At 46.9% G+C, this 17,051-nt stretch overlaps 1 protein-coding gene across 3 annotated transcripts in view; it reads left to right on the top strand.

The window, feature by feature from the left end:
* The window catches only part of LOC142584592 (protein 5NUC-like), a 761,070-nt gene that overhangs the window by 203,713 nt on the left and 540,306 nt on the right, over positions 1-17,051 (top strand). The gene's annotated exons all lie outside the window — the stretch shown is intronic.

A 17,051-nucleotide genomic window follows, 5' to 3' on the forward strand; every position in this document is an offset into this window, starting at 1 on the left:
CGATTTGAAGGGGGCTTTCGACAATGTCACACACGACATAATTCTGACACACCTCTCCCAAAGCAACTGTGGACACAACACGTTTCAGTACGTTAAACAATTTCTCTCCGACCGGCAATCGTACATCCGGATACAAGATGAAGAACACGGCCCCTACCAATTAGGCACCAGAGGTACCCCGCAGGGCGCGGTCCTCTCACCCCTACTATTCAATTTGGCAATGCTGAAACTTCCGGCTCAACTGGAGAATGTAGAAGGCATACAGCACGCGCTGTATGCCGACGACATCACCATCTGGGCTAAACATGGATCGGTAGGAGACATTGAAGCCAACCTGCAGCAAGCGGCGGAGATCGTGGATGCCTACGCCCGCCGCTGCGGCCTTCAATGCTCCCCGGCCAAATCGCAATTTGTGCACATTCGTCCCTCGCCGAAGTGCACTACCAAAATCGAACTGTCCTTACCAAATGGACCCATCACAGAATACGATCACATCAGAGTACTGGGTCTCTTTATTCATAAACACCGCCGAGTCGACACAACACTGGCCAAACTGCGCAAGGTGGGGGACCAGGTGGGCCGCATGGTTCGCCGGGTTTCCAATAAGCGCGGGGGGTTACGGTGCAAAGACGCTTTGCGGCTGGCGCATGCATTCGTAACCAGTCGAGTGTTGTACTCGACTCCTTACCTCCGCCTTCGCAGGTTTGACGAGAACGCCCTCGAGGTGATTCTCCGTAAAATTTACAAGCGTGCGCTCGACCTCCCGATCAACACATCCAACCAGCGCCTCCTCGGCCTGGGAATGGTCAACACCTTCGCGAAACTCCGAGAAGCACACTTGACAAACAACTACACAAGACCCTCAAAGACGCTGTCGGGTCGCCGCCTTCTTGCCCTACTACACATCCACCATCCAACACTGACGGAGGAGCGCGTGCGCATCCCGGAAATCTGGAGATACGCCCTGCACGTGCGCCCTCTTCCGGCCAACATGACACGAGACGACCATAGTGGCCGGCGCCTCGCGCGCGCGGAAGCGTTGGCACGTCACTATGGGAACAAGCACGGAGTATTCTACGTGGACGCCTCCGGCGCACACCATGGGGGTTGGTTTACGGCCGCAGTCGTCCACCAAAACACCGCGGTGAACGGCCTTACGTTCAAAGCACAAGACATAACACATGCGGAAGAGGTGGCCATCGCGCTCGCCGCCGCAGATCAGGACTCGCGGGTCATTATTAGCGACTCACGAGGGGCCTGCAGGAACATTGAAAGGGGCTTTATTCCCTATTTGGCGTACCGCTTACTTCAAGGCAGCAATTATCTCGGGGTCCCCGTGCCCCGCACGATAGTATGGACTCCCGCGCACGAGGGTCTCGAGGGCAACGAAGCGGCCGACGCCGCTGCCCGCGCGCTCACTCTCCGGGCATCGCCTTCGCCTCCCGTCGCTGCGGACTCCGACCCCAATCCGGTATTTACCTTCAAGGAAATCACCCAACACTACCAATATGGCCATGCAATCTTTCCTAAGCCCTGTAAGGGCCTTACGAAGGCCGATGAGCGTTTACTCCTTCGCCTCTATACTAAAACACTGTTATGCCCGGCAATCCAAAAACATTTCGACCCTGCGTGCACAAGGAAGTGCCCGCACTGTGAGGAAAAATCTTCGGACATTTTCAACATGGTGTGGGCATGCAAATCAACCCCTCACCTTCCCCCTATACCCAACCCTACCCGGGAGGACTGGGAGGCGGCCCTGCTCGGCTGCTCCGACCTGGCGAGCGAGCCAGAAGGCCCTGGTCGGCCGTGCCCGAGCCGCGGCTACAGCCAATGGGTTCCTGTAATGAGGTGCCCACCTAGTTTCTATAAGGAACGGCACCTTAAGGACTGCTCCACACGCTCCCTGTAAATACTTCAAACAATAAAGTTTTTCAGTCAGTCAGTCAGTCCGCGTCGTCGTCAGTCCGCGATAGCAGCCCGTGTGACGGCGATCCCTGCTCCTGCAAGGGGCGATGGCAAGCGGCAACTAGTAAGGCTCGGTGCGACGCTCCCATGGGTGTTGTCGTCGCTAACACAAATATGCAACCGGTAAGTGCGAAGTCACGTGCTTTTTCTCTGCTGATGCCGAAGACGACGCGCTGTCGCCTGTGATTGGCTACAGCCTAGCGAGAAAAGTGCAGCACGTAACGTCATAACCTCTTCCCAGCACTACATTTGTCTACAGGAGTCTGCACGAAGTGAAGGTAAAAAAAAAATGGCCCTAAGTTCCCTCTGCCGGGAGGGTGCAAAACAAGTTGCTCCGGAAGTGAAATGTGGCTTTAAGGCCGATCCCTGACCAAAACACTGCTTTAACTCACCACCAAGATTCCGATTAAGTGGGATAAGCGCATACGTTGTTAGAAGGGGTTGGAACGCCTACAGTAATCTCCTCGCAGTGCTGCGACTCAGGAACGTTTTCCGATACCGAGAATCTTGATGTCGATAAGCTGCTCCAAATGTACAAGTGCGTCAGCGTCCACAACAGCGGGTACGAAACTGTTATGCTGGTTAACATAATTTTGTACCTGAAAGGAATGTCATGGCTCCGGTTTCAAAACCACAAAGAAGTACTGACGGGCTGGGAGAAATGCAAGCACAACCTCCACGAGTTGTGCCGGAAACCTGTTGGCCGTCAGCGAGCTGCCCAAAGGGAACTTGGGTCTCGCGTAGGGTTGCCGACCGAATCATGGGGCATACATCCAGGACGTTCTCGACCTTTGCCACAAGGCTTACAAGAGCATTTCAGATGGCAAAATGAACCACGTACTGAGGGGCATAGCAGACGACGTTTGTAATCTTTTCGTGCATAAGAATTTTTCCACGATAGCCGACGGCATTATTGAATGTCGACGCTTCGAAGAAGCAAAAAGACGTTGCAATGCGCACCAGTTGATGCGTCTTCGAAATACGGCTGCTATGTCTGCGTGCGAAGACTTTCACTCTGTCCTGCAGCCGTCAACGTCTGAGGGCCTCGTCGGTATCGCTAGCCGGAAGATCGGAGCCGTGGCATCGTTTGACTTCTAGACCTCTTCGAACTATTCTCCACCGACGATTTCCCTTGCGCAGACTGTTGTGCGCGACGAATAGGCGAACCTTGGAATTCAGTCTGTCTATTCCGTCAGATGTATGCGTTAAGATACAAAGCCGGCCATATAATGACTCATACGGATAAGATAGTTCAAGTGGCTGAGGAGCGCTACAGATATTTATACAGTACCAGTGGCACACACAACGATAATGGAAGAGGGAATAGTGTCGAGGAATTTCACATCCCACAAGTAACGCCGGAAGAAGTAAAGGAAGCCTTGGGAGCTACGCAAAGGGGCAAGGCAGCTGGGGAGGTTCAGGTAACAGCAGATTTGTTGAAGCATGGCGGGAAGATTGTTCTAGAAAAACTGGCCACCCTGTATAAACAATGCCTCATGACCTCGAGCGTACCGAAATCTTGTACCAACGCTAACATAATCCTAATCCATAAGCAAGGGGACGCCAAAGACTTGAAAAATTATAGACCGATCAGCTTACTGTCCGTTGCCTACAAACAATTTACTAAGCTAATCGCAAATAGAAAAAGGAGCACCTTAGACTTCTGTCAATCAAAGGATCAAGCCGGATTTCGTAAAGGCTACTCAACAATAGACCATATGCGCACTATCAATTAGGTGATAGAGATATGTGCTGAATATAACCAACCTTTATATATAGCTTTCGTTGACTACGAGAAAGCGTTTGATTCAGTTGAAATTTCAGCAGTCATGCAGGCATTACGGAATCAGGGTGTAGACGAACCGTATGTAAGAATAATGAAAGATATCTATAGCAGCTCCACAGCCGCCGTAGTCATCCATAAAGTAAGCAACAAAATCCCAATAATGAAGGGCGTCAGATAGGGAGACATGATCGCTCCAATGCTATTCACAGCATGTTTACAGGAGGCATTCAGACACTTGGATTTGGAAGAATTGGGGATAAGAGTTAATGGAGAATACCTTAGTAACTTGCGATTCGCTGATGATATTGCCTTCCTTTGTAACTCAGGGGACCAATTACAATGCATGTTCACTGACCTGGAGAGGCCAAGCAGAAGGGTGGGTGTAAAAATTAATCTACAGAAAACTGAAGTAATGTTCAACAGGCTCGGAAGAGAAAAGCAGTTTACGATAAGTATCGAGGCACTGGAAGTGGAAAAGAAATACATCGAGTTAGGGCAGGTAGTGACCATGGTTCCGGATCATGACACTTAAATAATCAGAAGAATAGCAATGGGCTGTAGCGGTGGCGCCTGCAGTCTGCAGCGGTGGCGTAGAGGTAGAACACCCGCCTCGCGTGCAGGAGGTCCGTGGTTCGAATCCCGGTGCCGGTAATTTTCCACCGGATTAAAAAAAATCCGCGTGTTGATAAAATTGCACAAACAGGCCTGGAGTGTGGCCTGATCCCGGTGACCAGAATCGGCAACGCACTCCCTGACCAGAGCAGGATTGGCCACCCCCGGTGCAGTACTTGGCCACAACCTCCTATATGAACACAAGAATCAAACCCCGGCCCTCAGTCCCCAGCAGCTGCGAAGCAACTGACCATGGCGGCGGTCAGACCTGCGACGCAGCAGAGGGTGCTAAGAATCACTGGCTCGGGACAGGCCGCCATTGGAATATGAACCTGGCAACGTTTAACGCTAGAACGTTATCTAGTGAGGCTAGTCTAGTAGTGCTATTGGAGGAACTAGAGGGCAGTAAATTGAAGAAGAAGCTTACACAGTGCTAAAAAGTGGGCACGTCCTGTGCTACCGGGGCTTAGCGGAGAGAAGATAACTAGGAGTGGGATTCCTGATTAATAAGAATGTAGCTGGTAACATACAGGAACTCTATAGCATTAACGAGAGGGTGGCAGGTCTTGTTGTGAAACTTAATAAGAGGTACAATATGAAGATTGTACAGGTCTACGCCCCTACATCCAGTCACGATGACCAGGAAGTCGAAAGCTTCTATGAAGACGTGGAATCGGCGACGGGGAGAGTGAAAACTAAATACACTATTCTAATGGGCGACTTTAATGCCAAGGTAGGCAAGAAGCAGGCTTGAGACAAGGCAGTGGGGGAATATGGCATAGGCACTAGGAATAGCAAGGGAGAGTTTATTAGTAGAGTTTGCGAAACAGAATAATATGAGGATAATGAATACCTTCTTCCGCAAGCGGGACAGCCGAAAGTGGACCTGGAGGAGCCCGAACGGCGAGACTAGAAATGAAATAGACTTCATACTCTGCTCTAACCCTGGCATGATACAAGATGTGGACGCGCTTGGCAAGGTGCGCTGCAGTGACCACAGGATGGTAAGAACTCGAATTAGCCTAGACCTGAGGAGGGAACCGAAGAAACTCGTACACAAGAAGCCGATTAATGAGTTAGCGGTAAGAGGGAAAATAGAGGAATTACAGATCAAGCTACTGAACAGGTATTCGGCTTTAACTCCGGAAGAGGACCTTAGTGTTGAAGCAATGAACGACAATCTTGTGGGCATCATTAAGGAGTGTGCAATGGAAGTCGGTAGTAACTCCGTTAGGCAGGATACCAGCAAAATATCGCAGGAGAGGAAAGATCTGATTAAGAAACGCCAATGTGTGAAAGCATCTAACCCTACAGCTAGAATATAACTGGCAGAACTTTCGAAGTTAACCAACAAGCGTAAGACAGCTGACATAAGGAAGTATAATATGGATAGAATGGAAAATGCTCTCAGGAACGGAGGAAGCCTAAAAACAGTGAAGAAGAAACTAGGAATTGGCAAGAATCAGATGTATGCGTTAAGAGACAAAGCCGGCAATATCATTACTAATATGGATGAGATAGTCCAAGTGGCTGAGGATTTCTATAGAGATTTATACAGTACCAGTGGCACCCTCGACGATAATGGAAGAGAAATTAGTCCAGAGGAATTAGAAATACCAAAGGTAACGCCGGATGAAGTAAAGAAAGCCTTGGGCGATATGCATAGGGGGAAGGCAGCTGGGGAGGATCAAGTAACAACAGATTTGTTGAAGGATGGTGGACAGATTGTTCTAGAGAAACTGGTCACCCTGTATACGCAATGCCTCATGACCTCGAGCGTACCGGAATCTGGGAACGCTAACATAATCCTAATCCATAAGCAAGGGGACGCCAAAGACTTGAAAAATTATAGACCGATCAGCTTACTCTCCGTTGCCTACAAACAATTTACTAAGGTAATCGCAAATAGAATCAGGAACGCTTTAAACTTCTGTCAAGCAAAGGACCAGGCACGATTCCGTAAAGGCTACTCAACAATAGACCATATTCACACTATCAATCAGGTGATAGAGAAATGTGCCGAATATAACCAACCCTTATATATAGCTTTCATTGATTACGAGAAAGCGTTTGATTCTGTCGAAACCTCAGCAGTCATAGAGGCATTACGGAATCAGGGTGTAGACGAGCTGTATGTAAAAATACTTAAAGATATCTATAGCGGCTCCACAGCCACCGTAGTCCTCCATAAAGCAAGCAACGAAATCCCAATAAAGAAAGGCGTCAAGCAGAGAGATACGATATCTCCAATGCTATTCACAGCGTGTTTACAGGAGGTATTCAGAGACCAGGAGTGGAAAGAATTGGGGGTAAAAGGTTATGGAAAATGCCTTAGTAAATGGCGATTCGCTGATGATATTGCCTTGCTTAGTAACTCAGGGGACCAATTGCAATGCATGCTCACTGACTTGGAGAGGCAAAGCAGAGGAGTGGGTCTAAAAATTAATCTGCAGAAAACTAAAGTAATGCTTAACAGTCTCGGAAGAGAACAGCAATTTACAATAGGCAGCGAGGCACTGGAAGTCGTAAGGGAATACATCTACTTAGGGCACGTAGTGAGGGCGGATCCGGATCATGAGACGGAAATAATCAGAAGAATAAGAATGGGCTGGGTGCGTTTGGCAGGCATTCTCATATCATGAACAGCAGGTTGTCATTATCCCTCAAGAGAAAAGTATATAATAGCTGTATCTTACCAGTACTCACCTACGGGGCAGAAACCTGGAGGCTTACGAAAAGGGTTCTACTCAAATTTAGGACGACGCAACGAGCTATGGAAAGAAGAATGATGGGTGTAACGTTAAGGGATAAGAAAAGAGCAGATTGGGTGAGGGAACAAACGCGAATTAATGACATCTTAGTTGAAATCAAGAAAAGGAAATGGGCATGGGCAGGACATGTAATGAGGAGGGAAGATAACCGATGGTTATTAAGGGTTACGGACTGGATCCCAAGGGAAGGGAAGCGTAGCAGGGGGCGGCAGAAAGTCAGGTGGGCGGATGAGATTAAGAAGTTTGCAGGCATGGCATGGCCACAATTAGTACATGACCGGGGTTGTTGGAGAAGTATGGGAGAGGCCTTTGCCCTGCAGTGGGCGTAACCAGGCTGATGATGATGATGATGATGATGATGATGATGATGATGATGATGATGATGATGGCGGTGCGTTTGGCAGGCATTCTCAGATTATGAACAGCAGGTTGCCATTATCCCTCAAAAGAAAAGTGTATAAACCGGGAGGTTTACGAAGATTTCTACTTAAATTGAGGAGGACGCAACGATATATGGAAAAAACAAGGAGAATGCCAGCGAAATTGAGAGTAGGAAAATCAATCAAATCAATCAATCAATCATTCAATAAAACATCAAATCAAATAAAAAATCAATCAATCAGTCAATCAAACGTCAAATCAAATAAAGAATCAATCAATGAATCAAAGCAATCAATCAATCAAATCAAGATTATATAGACAAAGAGACAGGAAGGTGGCTGGACTATAGTTTAGCCACCTTCCTGTCTCTTTGTCTATGTCCGCCTCTTGACTTTTTCTACTCTCAAGTTTGCTGGCATTCTCCTAGTTTAACCATGTACCAACTAGCCCAACAAGCCACTCTCATATGGAAAGAAGAATGATGGGTGTAACGTTGAAAGATAAGAAACGAGCAGATTGGATGAGGGAACAAACGCGAGTTAATGACATCTTAGTTGAAATCAAGAAACCTAAATGGGGGCATGGGCAGGACATGTCGTGAGTAGGGAAGATAACCGATGGTCATTAAGGGTTACGGTCTGGATTCCAAGGGAAGGGAAGCGTACAAGGGGGCGCTCGAAAGTTAGGTGGGCGGATGAGATTTAGAAGTTTGTATGGGCGACATGGCCTCTATTAGCACATTACCGGGGTAGTTGGAGGAGTATGGGAGAGGCCTTTGCCTTGCGGTGGGCGTAGCCAGGCTGACGATGGTGACTATTCCGCCAACTAAGGGAACACCTACATTTGCCTACAATCTTGATCGTGAGGCCAGTATCCCTGTCGGCCTTTTTGCAGCCCAGCAGAATGGTGAACATCCGATGGCCCGTCGATATGCATGAAGTGCCGGCACGTTGGCCACATCTCCCGCCACTGCCGCAGTACTTGAACGTTACGCCAATATCAGTCTGCGCTCCAACGTTACCGCCACTCGCCAGGTACTTGTCTATCACCAAAACGTTCCTCAGAGCCATGCAACTCTACGCAGGCGTCCTCATCTACACGGCAGAGTCGTTAACTCTCACCATGACGACCCCTGTCTCGCTTATCCCCTATTTGCCGTTCTCAGTCCCACGTGTACCTGCACTCTACGGGAAACTGACGGGTGCAGCTTCGAGAGGTGACGCTGCTAGAACGACCGTGATTGCAATTGCTCTACTGACCTTACCGACGGAAAGTAATTTACTTGATGTGACGTAGATGGTGTCCCTGTCGCTGCTCTACTTGATACAGGCGCGTACATCTATCTGATGAGCCACCAGCTTCTCAGACGACTCATTCAAGTCCTGACACCTGCGACGTCCTGTCTTGTGCGAGTCGCTAGTGGAAGAGCACTGGCCACAATAGGAATATGTGCCGTTCTTGTTGGTGTTTGTGGCCGCCCAACATCTGTTTTGTCTACTGTTCTTTAAGAGTGTCCCCATGAAGTTATTCTAGGCCTCGATTTCCTATCTGCTTGCTCCGCCCTTATTTACCGCTCCGCTGGACTTGTTCCACTTTATTTACTTTGTCCTGACCCTCCTGAGGAAGTTCCCAGCAGGCTCTGCTTCACTGAGCACATTCGGCTCACCGCGCAAGCCATGAACAGCGTCCTGCTTTATGCAGCTCCACCTGTGCCTGATGGTGACTCTGTTGTGTCTCCTCTCGTGGAAGTCCTCCTTGCTCATGACGTTGCTCTTCCACGAACCGTCGTCGGTACCACCAACAACTCTACCACCAGCCTTCATCTCATCAACTACGGTATCAGTGACCACGTCCTACCACAGGCCATAGCCTTAGTTAAGCTGTCTTCCTCCCAAGTTTGCCTGCTTTCAGCCTTGACTGCATATATTACGTCATCTTCCGTTGACTCTTCTTTGCCGCTGTCCTTCTTCAGCTCACAAACGTAATTGCCCCCGAACTTCCGCCTAACCACGCGAACTAGTCATGCCAGCTGCTCTACGCATTCAGCGACATTTTTGCCTACGTCGCCCTTCAGGCGAGACCTCTCTCACGACACACCATGTTTGCACCGGTGACGCACACCCTATTCACAGGCGACCGTACCGTCGGTCCTTGCACGAATGACACGCAATTCAAACGGAGGTCGAGAAGATTCTCTCTCGAGGAATGGTTGAACCATCATCCGGCCTTTGGGCGTCCTCTGTCGCTCTAGTTAAAAAGGACGCCAGCTGGTACTTCTGCGTGAAATATAGGCACCTCAACAAGATCACCAAGAGAGGTGTTTATCCTCTACCGCGCCTTGATGTTACCCTTGACTGCCTCCACGGTGCGAAGTACTTTTCTTCCATCGACAATGATTCCGGCTACTGGCAGACTGCCGTCGATGACATGGACCTTGAGGAAACCGCCTTTGTAACGCCCGATGGCTTATACCAGTTCAAATTTATGCCCTCGGCTTATGTAATTCTCCATCTACTTTTGAACGCATGATGGACACAGTTCTTCATGACCTCAAGTGGTCCACCTGTATATTTTACTTAGATGACGCCGTCGTTTTTGCTCCTACATTTGCCACGCACCTGGAGTGCCATTCGATCGTTCTTTCTGCTTTTCACAGTGCTGGCCTTCAACTTAATTCGTCTAAATGTCACTTCGGACGCCGCCAAATTACAATCCTCGGTCATCTTGTTAATTCATCTGTTGAGCGCCCAGACCCGGGCAAAGTTCGTGCACTACAAAAGCTTCCCGTGCCAACATGTGCTAAATATGTACGGAGCTTCGTGGGCCTGTGCTTGTGCTTCCATCGCCTCATGCACAATTTTGCGGAGATCACCCGCCCTCTGCTCTTGTGAAGGCAGACGTTTCATTTTCTTGGGGACCTGAACGAGCAACTGCTTTCTCGAATTTTATCTCTCTCCTAACATCTACATTCCTCCTTGCGCACTTCGTTCAGACTGCTCCAACAGAAGTCCGCGCTGATGCCAGTGTTAATGGAATCGGTGCCATTTTTTTGCCAACTTCTACGACACCACGACGGCGTCATTGCGTACCCCAGCCGTCTGCTTTCTCCAGATGAGCGTAATTATTTTATTACTGAACGTGAGTGCCTTGCACTTCTCTAGGCAGTGGCGATATTATTCCCTTACCTATATGGTCGGCCCTTTACAGTGACCACAGGCCACCATGCGCTCTGCTGGCTTTCATCCCTCAAAGACCCTACCGGTCACCTAGGTCACTGGGCGCTACGCCTACAGGAATACTCGTGCACAGTTGCTTGTACGAGTTTACACCAACATGCCAACTGGTTGTACTACCACCTAGACGATGCTCCTAATGTTCCTGTGACCAATGCTTCTGCTTCTGTATTTTCGCTATGTGCTTCACTGACCTCGCTACCGAACATCGCTGTGATCCGGTATACGCGGTATCATGTACAAGCTCACATCTAGATCATGTGATCCTTCTCTTGGCAAGTTCCTATTCTAGGACGACAATTTATATCGGCGCAGCATGTACCCTAGTGGATCTGAGTTGGTGCTGGTGATTCCCAGGCATCTTCGCACCACTGTTCTGTCCAAGCTGTATCATCTACCAACTTTTCGTCACATCGGGGAATCAGTACGTACGACCGTCTCCGGCAACGATTCTTTCAGCCTTGTCTGTATCGATCAGTCCACCGCTACGTGACTTCTTGTGAGTTATGTCAACTACAGAAGAAGCCATCTGTTCTCACTGCTGGTTTACCCCTACATCTTGGCAATCCTACCGAATCTTTCTATCTCGTTGCTCTTGGCACCTTTCCTTTCATCTGACTGATGCAGCAAATGGATTGCCGTCGCAACTGATTACACAACTTGGTTCGGGTTCCCCAGAGCCCTTCCAACAGATGTACCCTACTTCCTGTTGCACGACATCATGATCACGAAGGTGCTTCTCGTCAACTTCTTACCAACAGGGGTCGCACCTTCCTCTCTACAGTTGTTCGATTTTGCCGGGCCGATTTTTTGGCGAATGGACGTGCTTTTCGGGGATCCCTGGCGGCGACGAAATCATAAGTTTTTGTGCATGCCTTGAGTTTGCTTCTGCTTTTGATTTGCTGTTTTTGCCTTTAAATAGTAATTAGGTGGTTTTCTTTTTTTCCTTTTTTTTGCTTTGTCTCTCGTATTTCGTGTGCGCGGGTGCGTTTCGTGTACATTTCGTTTTGCAGGATGGTTAGAGCACCCTTTCGCGCCACATGCTTCAACACGTGCAGCCAGGTGGGACTTTGAGCTCTTAGAGAGGCATAGCTATTAGTAATAGTCGAGACTACTAATAGTTGACTAATAGTTGAGACTAATAGCTATTAGTGGTTTTACTGTGCGTGTTTTGGTAGGAGAGTGAGAGTGTGGCCGCGTGGTTGAGCGCGTGCGAGAACGTGTCATATCTTTGGTCTCAGCGGCATTGATTGCTTTTGAAACGGTGGTGAGAGTTGCTGTGCGGCATTTTGAGGATTTGGATCATGTGCGTATCGGCTTTTGCAAAAAAGCACGTGCTCTGCATTATTATATTATTATAGTATTTGCATCAGAAAAAGGCGTGCAGTACATGGCAGGAAAGCCGGGAAAGATGGCAGTGCGCGGGGAGATCCTCAAGGCAGATAAGGGGACGGATGAGAATGGAGAGGGAATAGAGTCAACCGGCACACACTGTGTTGTCCATACTAGGCTGCAAAAAATGAAGGCCTTCCAGGAAGAGCTTGTCAAGCAGATGGAACAGCTCGCAAATGAGCTAAGCAGGGAGCCTGATGCACGGAAGGTAGTTGAAAAGCGACTTCAAGCAGCAAAGCAAAAGCTGAACAGTGCCGCCATAGTGAAAGAGAATGTGCTTGACAAAGGAACGTAGTGCCCCGACGTGACAGGAGAGGGAGTGCTAGCAAAGTACGTGGAATGCGTGCAATGTGGTCAAGTGTTAGCTGGAAAGAACGGCACCTACCTTGAGGCCGCCACCCGGAAACAGCAGGGGCACAAGGGACAATGCTCCTTGGCGAGTTCGAATCACGCGGAGAAGGACAAAGGGAAGCAGGGAGAGATAGGAGAAAGTGAAAGGGTGATTATCGCCGGCGACTTAAACCGGGCTAGGTGCTCAAAAGCAATTGTGGAGAGGGTGAAATGCGATCAATAAGTGGCGGTAGGGACATTTCCAGGGCGGACACTGGGTTCTGTCGTGGAGCGAGCAGAAGAAAAGCTCCCGGAAAATGCCCATGTGCACAACGTTGTCATAGTAGCAGGTGGGCTAAATGACGTCCTAAACAGGAAAGGGTCAGGACTAGCCCAGCGCTTGGCAAAGGGGGTGGAGGACTTGCGCTAGCTAACCCCTCAGGTCAAAGAGGCCGAAATAATCTCCTGGGTGGTGGCAATGGAAAAGAAACCTGCCATGAAACCTGCCATTAAGATGAAAAACGAACTCAGGAAACAAAAAATTTATGATAACTCAAAGGGAAGCTCATTACTTTTCGAAGTGAGATCGGGATGCCTTAGAACACGCACCTAAAAGCGAGATATAAGAAGGAAGAAGAAGCATGTGCTTGCTTCGGTAAAGCTAGGGACACTATGCAGCACGTTTTATTAGAATGTGAAGAAGTCTACCAGCGGTCGATTTAGGCACCACTGGCCTCCTTGAAGCCATTGGGTTCAACGAGAGCAGTGGCGAAGTAAACATGTCCGCAATAGGGGTAAGCAAGAGGCAATTGGAGGATTGGTGGAATAAACGTAGGCAAATGACAGAAAACGGAGACGTTCAAAAGCGCAGTTTGCAATGGGGGTTAAAAAATTTGGTTGTGGGAGTTGATAGTGTTTTTTCCTTTTTTAATTGTTTAACCTAGGTAGGACATTAGGAAGTATAATAGCAAGAGCTTGGTGGCGCAACGCACCGCCCCGTTCCAAAGGGGACGCTCATAACATGCATCCGTCCATCCATCCATCCAGTTGCGGACTGCTTGCTCCGCTCCTGTTCCCGCACAAAAAATTATTGAGAAGGCATTGAATTATTATTGGTCAATGTTGAGCTTTTCATTGAGGAATTGTGGAAATTTTGTTATAGAATAGTTGGGCTGATTGTTGAGCGGTCTTGAATATTTGCCACTGAAATTTAATTGGAACACCATTGGGTGTCTCAATGTTGAATAATTGTTAAGTTACCATTGAAATTCCATTGCGCTTAGACGGCTCGTTGTGTTCATTTTGTTGAATGGTTGTTGGGTTACCATTGATAATGCATTGAATTGACGTTGTGGTAGTTCTGTTGTCCTGTTGTTGAAATTCCATTGCGCTTAGACGGCTCGTTGTGTTCATTTTGTTGAATGGTTGTTGGGTTACCATTGATAATGCATTGAATTGACGTTGTGGTAGTTCTGTTGTCCTGTTGTTGAGTTATGGTTGTCACAGCACTGAAAAGTACGTTGTGGCCCAGTTGAGATGGCATTGAGATTTCAGAAGTGGCGATTGAAATATGATTGACATTTCGTTGGGGTAGTGGATTTTTATTCATATATTGAAATTGCTTTGCTATTCACACTTGCATGCCCCGGTGCCTGCTCACAACTTTCACAAAGAAAAGCAAAGGAGAGACTGATCAATTTGAAGTACCTTTATTTACACTAAAGATGCGTGCCCATGAAACATTATTACAGTACATAAGGCACCACTACATCGAACCTGGAGACATAGGCTAGTACCTACAGCACTCTTAACAGTGTAAATACATCTGACAAAACCTATACATATAAAATAAATCAAAACGATCATTGAGGTCTTCCCTTGCGAATTAAGTTTATGACTAGAAGGCAAAGTGACTCAAAACGCAGGGCTTAAGTATACCCTTTTAACAACCAACTTTGAACACATGAACACTTGAAACTGCTTGCGTGTGAGCACACACAAGACATCTGAACACGTTACATTAAAATGTTTCGCACACTAACGCATCACAGGAACAGTTACGGCTGATTGTGAGAAGGCAAAATAACAGACTTGAAAGAAATTACTTCATGTAAATATATACAAGCTTTAGCACACGTCTTTCTCCGCAATTAAAATTTAATGAAGTACCAAAGTTGACTTGTCTGAGCTTTTTGTCTTCGAGATGTATATATTTCCAGGTTGCCCAATTATTTTATAAAATAACATCACTCAACTTAGCTATTAATTGATGAGACATCATTTAGAAAGTTTTCAGGCATGGTGAACACCTGAATCATGTTTCTGACTAGCCAGGCGTGCAAGAACAGTACACCATTTGTATATTTTAAATTGAGGTACAGAAGAGTTGGTTGGTGGTATTTCCTCAATTCAGTAAGCTCATTTTCAGTTAAATTTTCTGGACTTGCACAAAGCTAATTAGAGCACTTTTTGGGGCCTTTTTCACTATACCCAGCAACTAAGTGGTACCTCAGTCAGTAAAGAGATAAGGCAAGGCTACTACCTCGAACGATAAGAGAAAACAATTATTTAGCACAGAAAACTGGTACTGACACACGGCTAACACAATCCCAAAGAGCCAAATAGATGGTCACCTGCACTTGCAATATCGAGTACCCGAGAAATCGTCATAAAGGATGGGAAAAGGTTTCAATGACTGGACAACCAGATTGGTGAGACAGTGAAAAACGCAAATAAATGCGTATACGAAAAATCGATGACCTCAATTGCGCAGGTAAAATGTTATTAAAATGCTACCAGAATTTTATTGCATAAAATACATAAAAGTTGCAAAAAAATTGGGACAAATCAGTAACAAAGACCGAAGGAGATAAAGCACCCGTGTTGAAAAGAAATTACAAGTGATATACATGCATATTTAAGCTCAAGACAATTTTTTATCCAATATTTATAAAAAGAGCCCATGCACTGACGGCATAAAAGAAGGTTCCTGCGCCTGGAGAATGATGGACAGTACAAAGCAGCGTCATGAGAACCGAAAACTAGATCTTAGTATGTTTAAAACGTACGAATACTTGCATACCTACAGGCTTGTGACATGTCATGCCTTGAATGGATGAAATTCATAAATCTCACACAAATGAAGTTACCATCACTCTTATTGGCTTCCTCAGGGGACTCCTTGAAGTTGAACTAGAAAAATGTACATCAGTGTTAAAAACAGAGAAGACCCTACAGCGTTCTTCCTGAAATAAACAGCGCAAATATTTCATGTATCAATTCTATGGACACTTCGCCAATTCGGTGTACATATATATTTGACAACCACTCAAACAGAGACGAGAAGGATGAATTATGGTAGGAACACGCATGAACGCTGACTCAACTAGAAGTTTATTCGTGAAGACAAAGATTTTAAACACCATTGGCGAACTTCACAAAATAAAGCCATGGATGCGCAGCAGAAACAGCCCGGCAGAACAAAAAAGAAGGGAAAGACATGTCCTGTAGAACAAACATGTGCGTCAAAAAAAGCACATGAAAGGTTTGTCCTGTAAGTGATATTAACGTGAAATACTACAGCAACTCTTTCCCACGATGGGTCACAGAAATCTTGCTTATGAATTTTTCTTCGTGATCAATAAATAATTCTTCCATAAGTCTTCTTGTGTTCTGGTCTTTGTGATGAAACAACCGTTCTTTCTGCTCTATACCTCAACACTAGAGGAGTTCCAGAAGCAATATTTATTGATCACAAACGAAACAAATGCATAACCATGTTATCTGTTGCCCTTAGTGGGAAAGACTTGCAGCTCTCAAGAGTATTTCTCGTTGGGTAGTATAACTCATCGGACAAATATTTCCTTTTTCGAAAAATTTGTCCGATAGTTCTCGTTTTTCACGCACGCTTATTCTATATGACATGGCTTTTTCATATTCTTTTTCTTGTCGCTGGTGGCTGTTTCTGCCACGCATGCACGGCTCTTTACCTTTGTCAAGTTGACCAGCGTCTTTAATACCCCTGTGTTCAAAAATAAACTTAGCTGAACTTGCGCTCGTGTGTGCTCGTACCTATTTCGTCGTCCGTCGTCCACCTCTGTTCGCGTTGCTGTTTACAGTACGCACGTATCACTTGGTTAGGCTGGTAAACATTCTCGCAAGCAAAAGGAAATACCTCCCTCAAAAGGTAGGCCGTCCTTCACTACTAAAAGCCAGAGCAAATCGAAAGTAAGCCTTCACAGCGTCCATGCGGCAGCTAGTACACCACAGAGCAGTACAAAAAATAGTTAAAAATCCCACTTGATGGAGAGTGGCAACAGAGATGCGAGTTTGCTAATGAATCAGCCACATATCAACGGGTGTCTCTTGCACGACGCCAAGCTGCTTTTGACGTAGAACACTTTCGCATCTGGGCATTTGCTGCATGTGTAACCTGCGAGAAGGGAATGCGGACAGAAAATGAGAATGCGCGGATTCAGAATCTGCCACGCACTGCACATAACTACGCACAAAATAGAAGTACACACTATACTGTCAAGTAAAAATTTGCGACTCTTTACGAGTGCTGTCTACAAAAGGAAG

Source organism: Dermacentor variabilis, chromosome 6 (assembly GCF_050947875.1).
Source record: "Dermacentor variabilis isolate Ectoservices chromosome 6, ASM5094787v1, whole genome shotgun sequence".
Lineage (NCBI taxonomy): Eukaryota > Metazoa > Arthropoda > Arachnida > Ixodida > Ixodidae > Dermacentor > Dermacentor variabilis.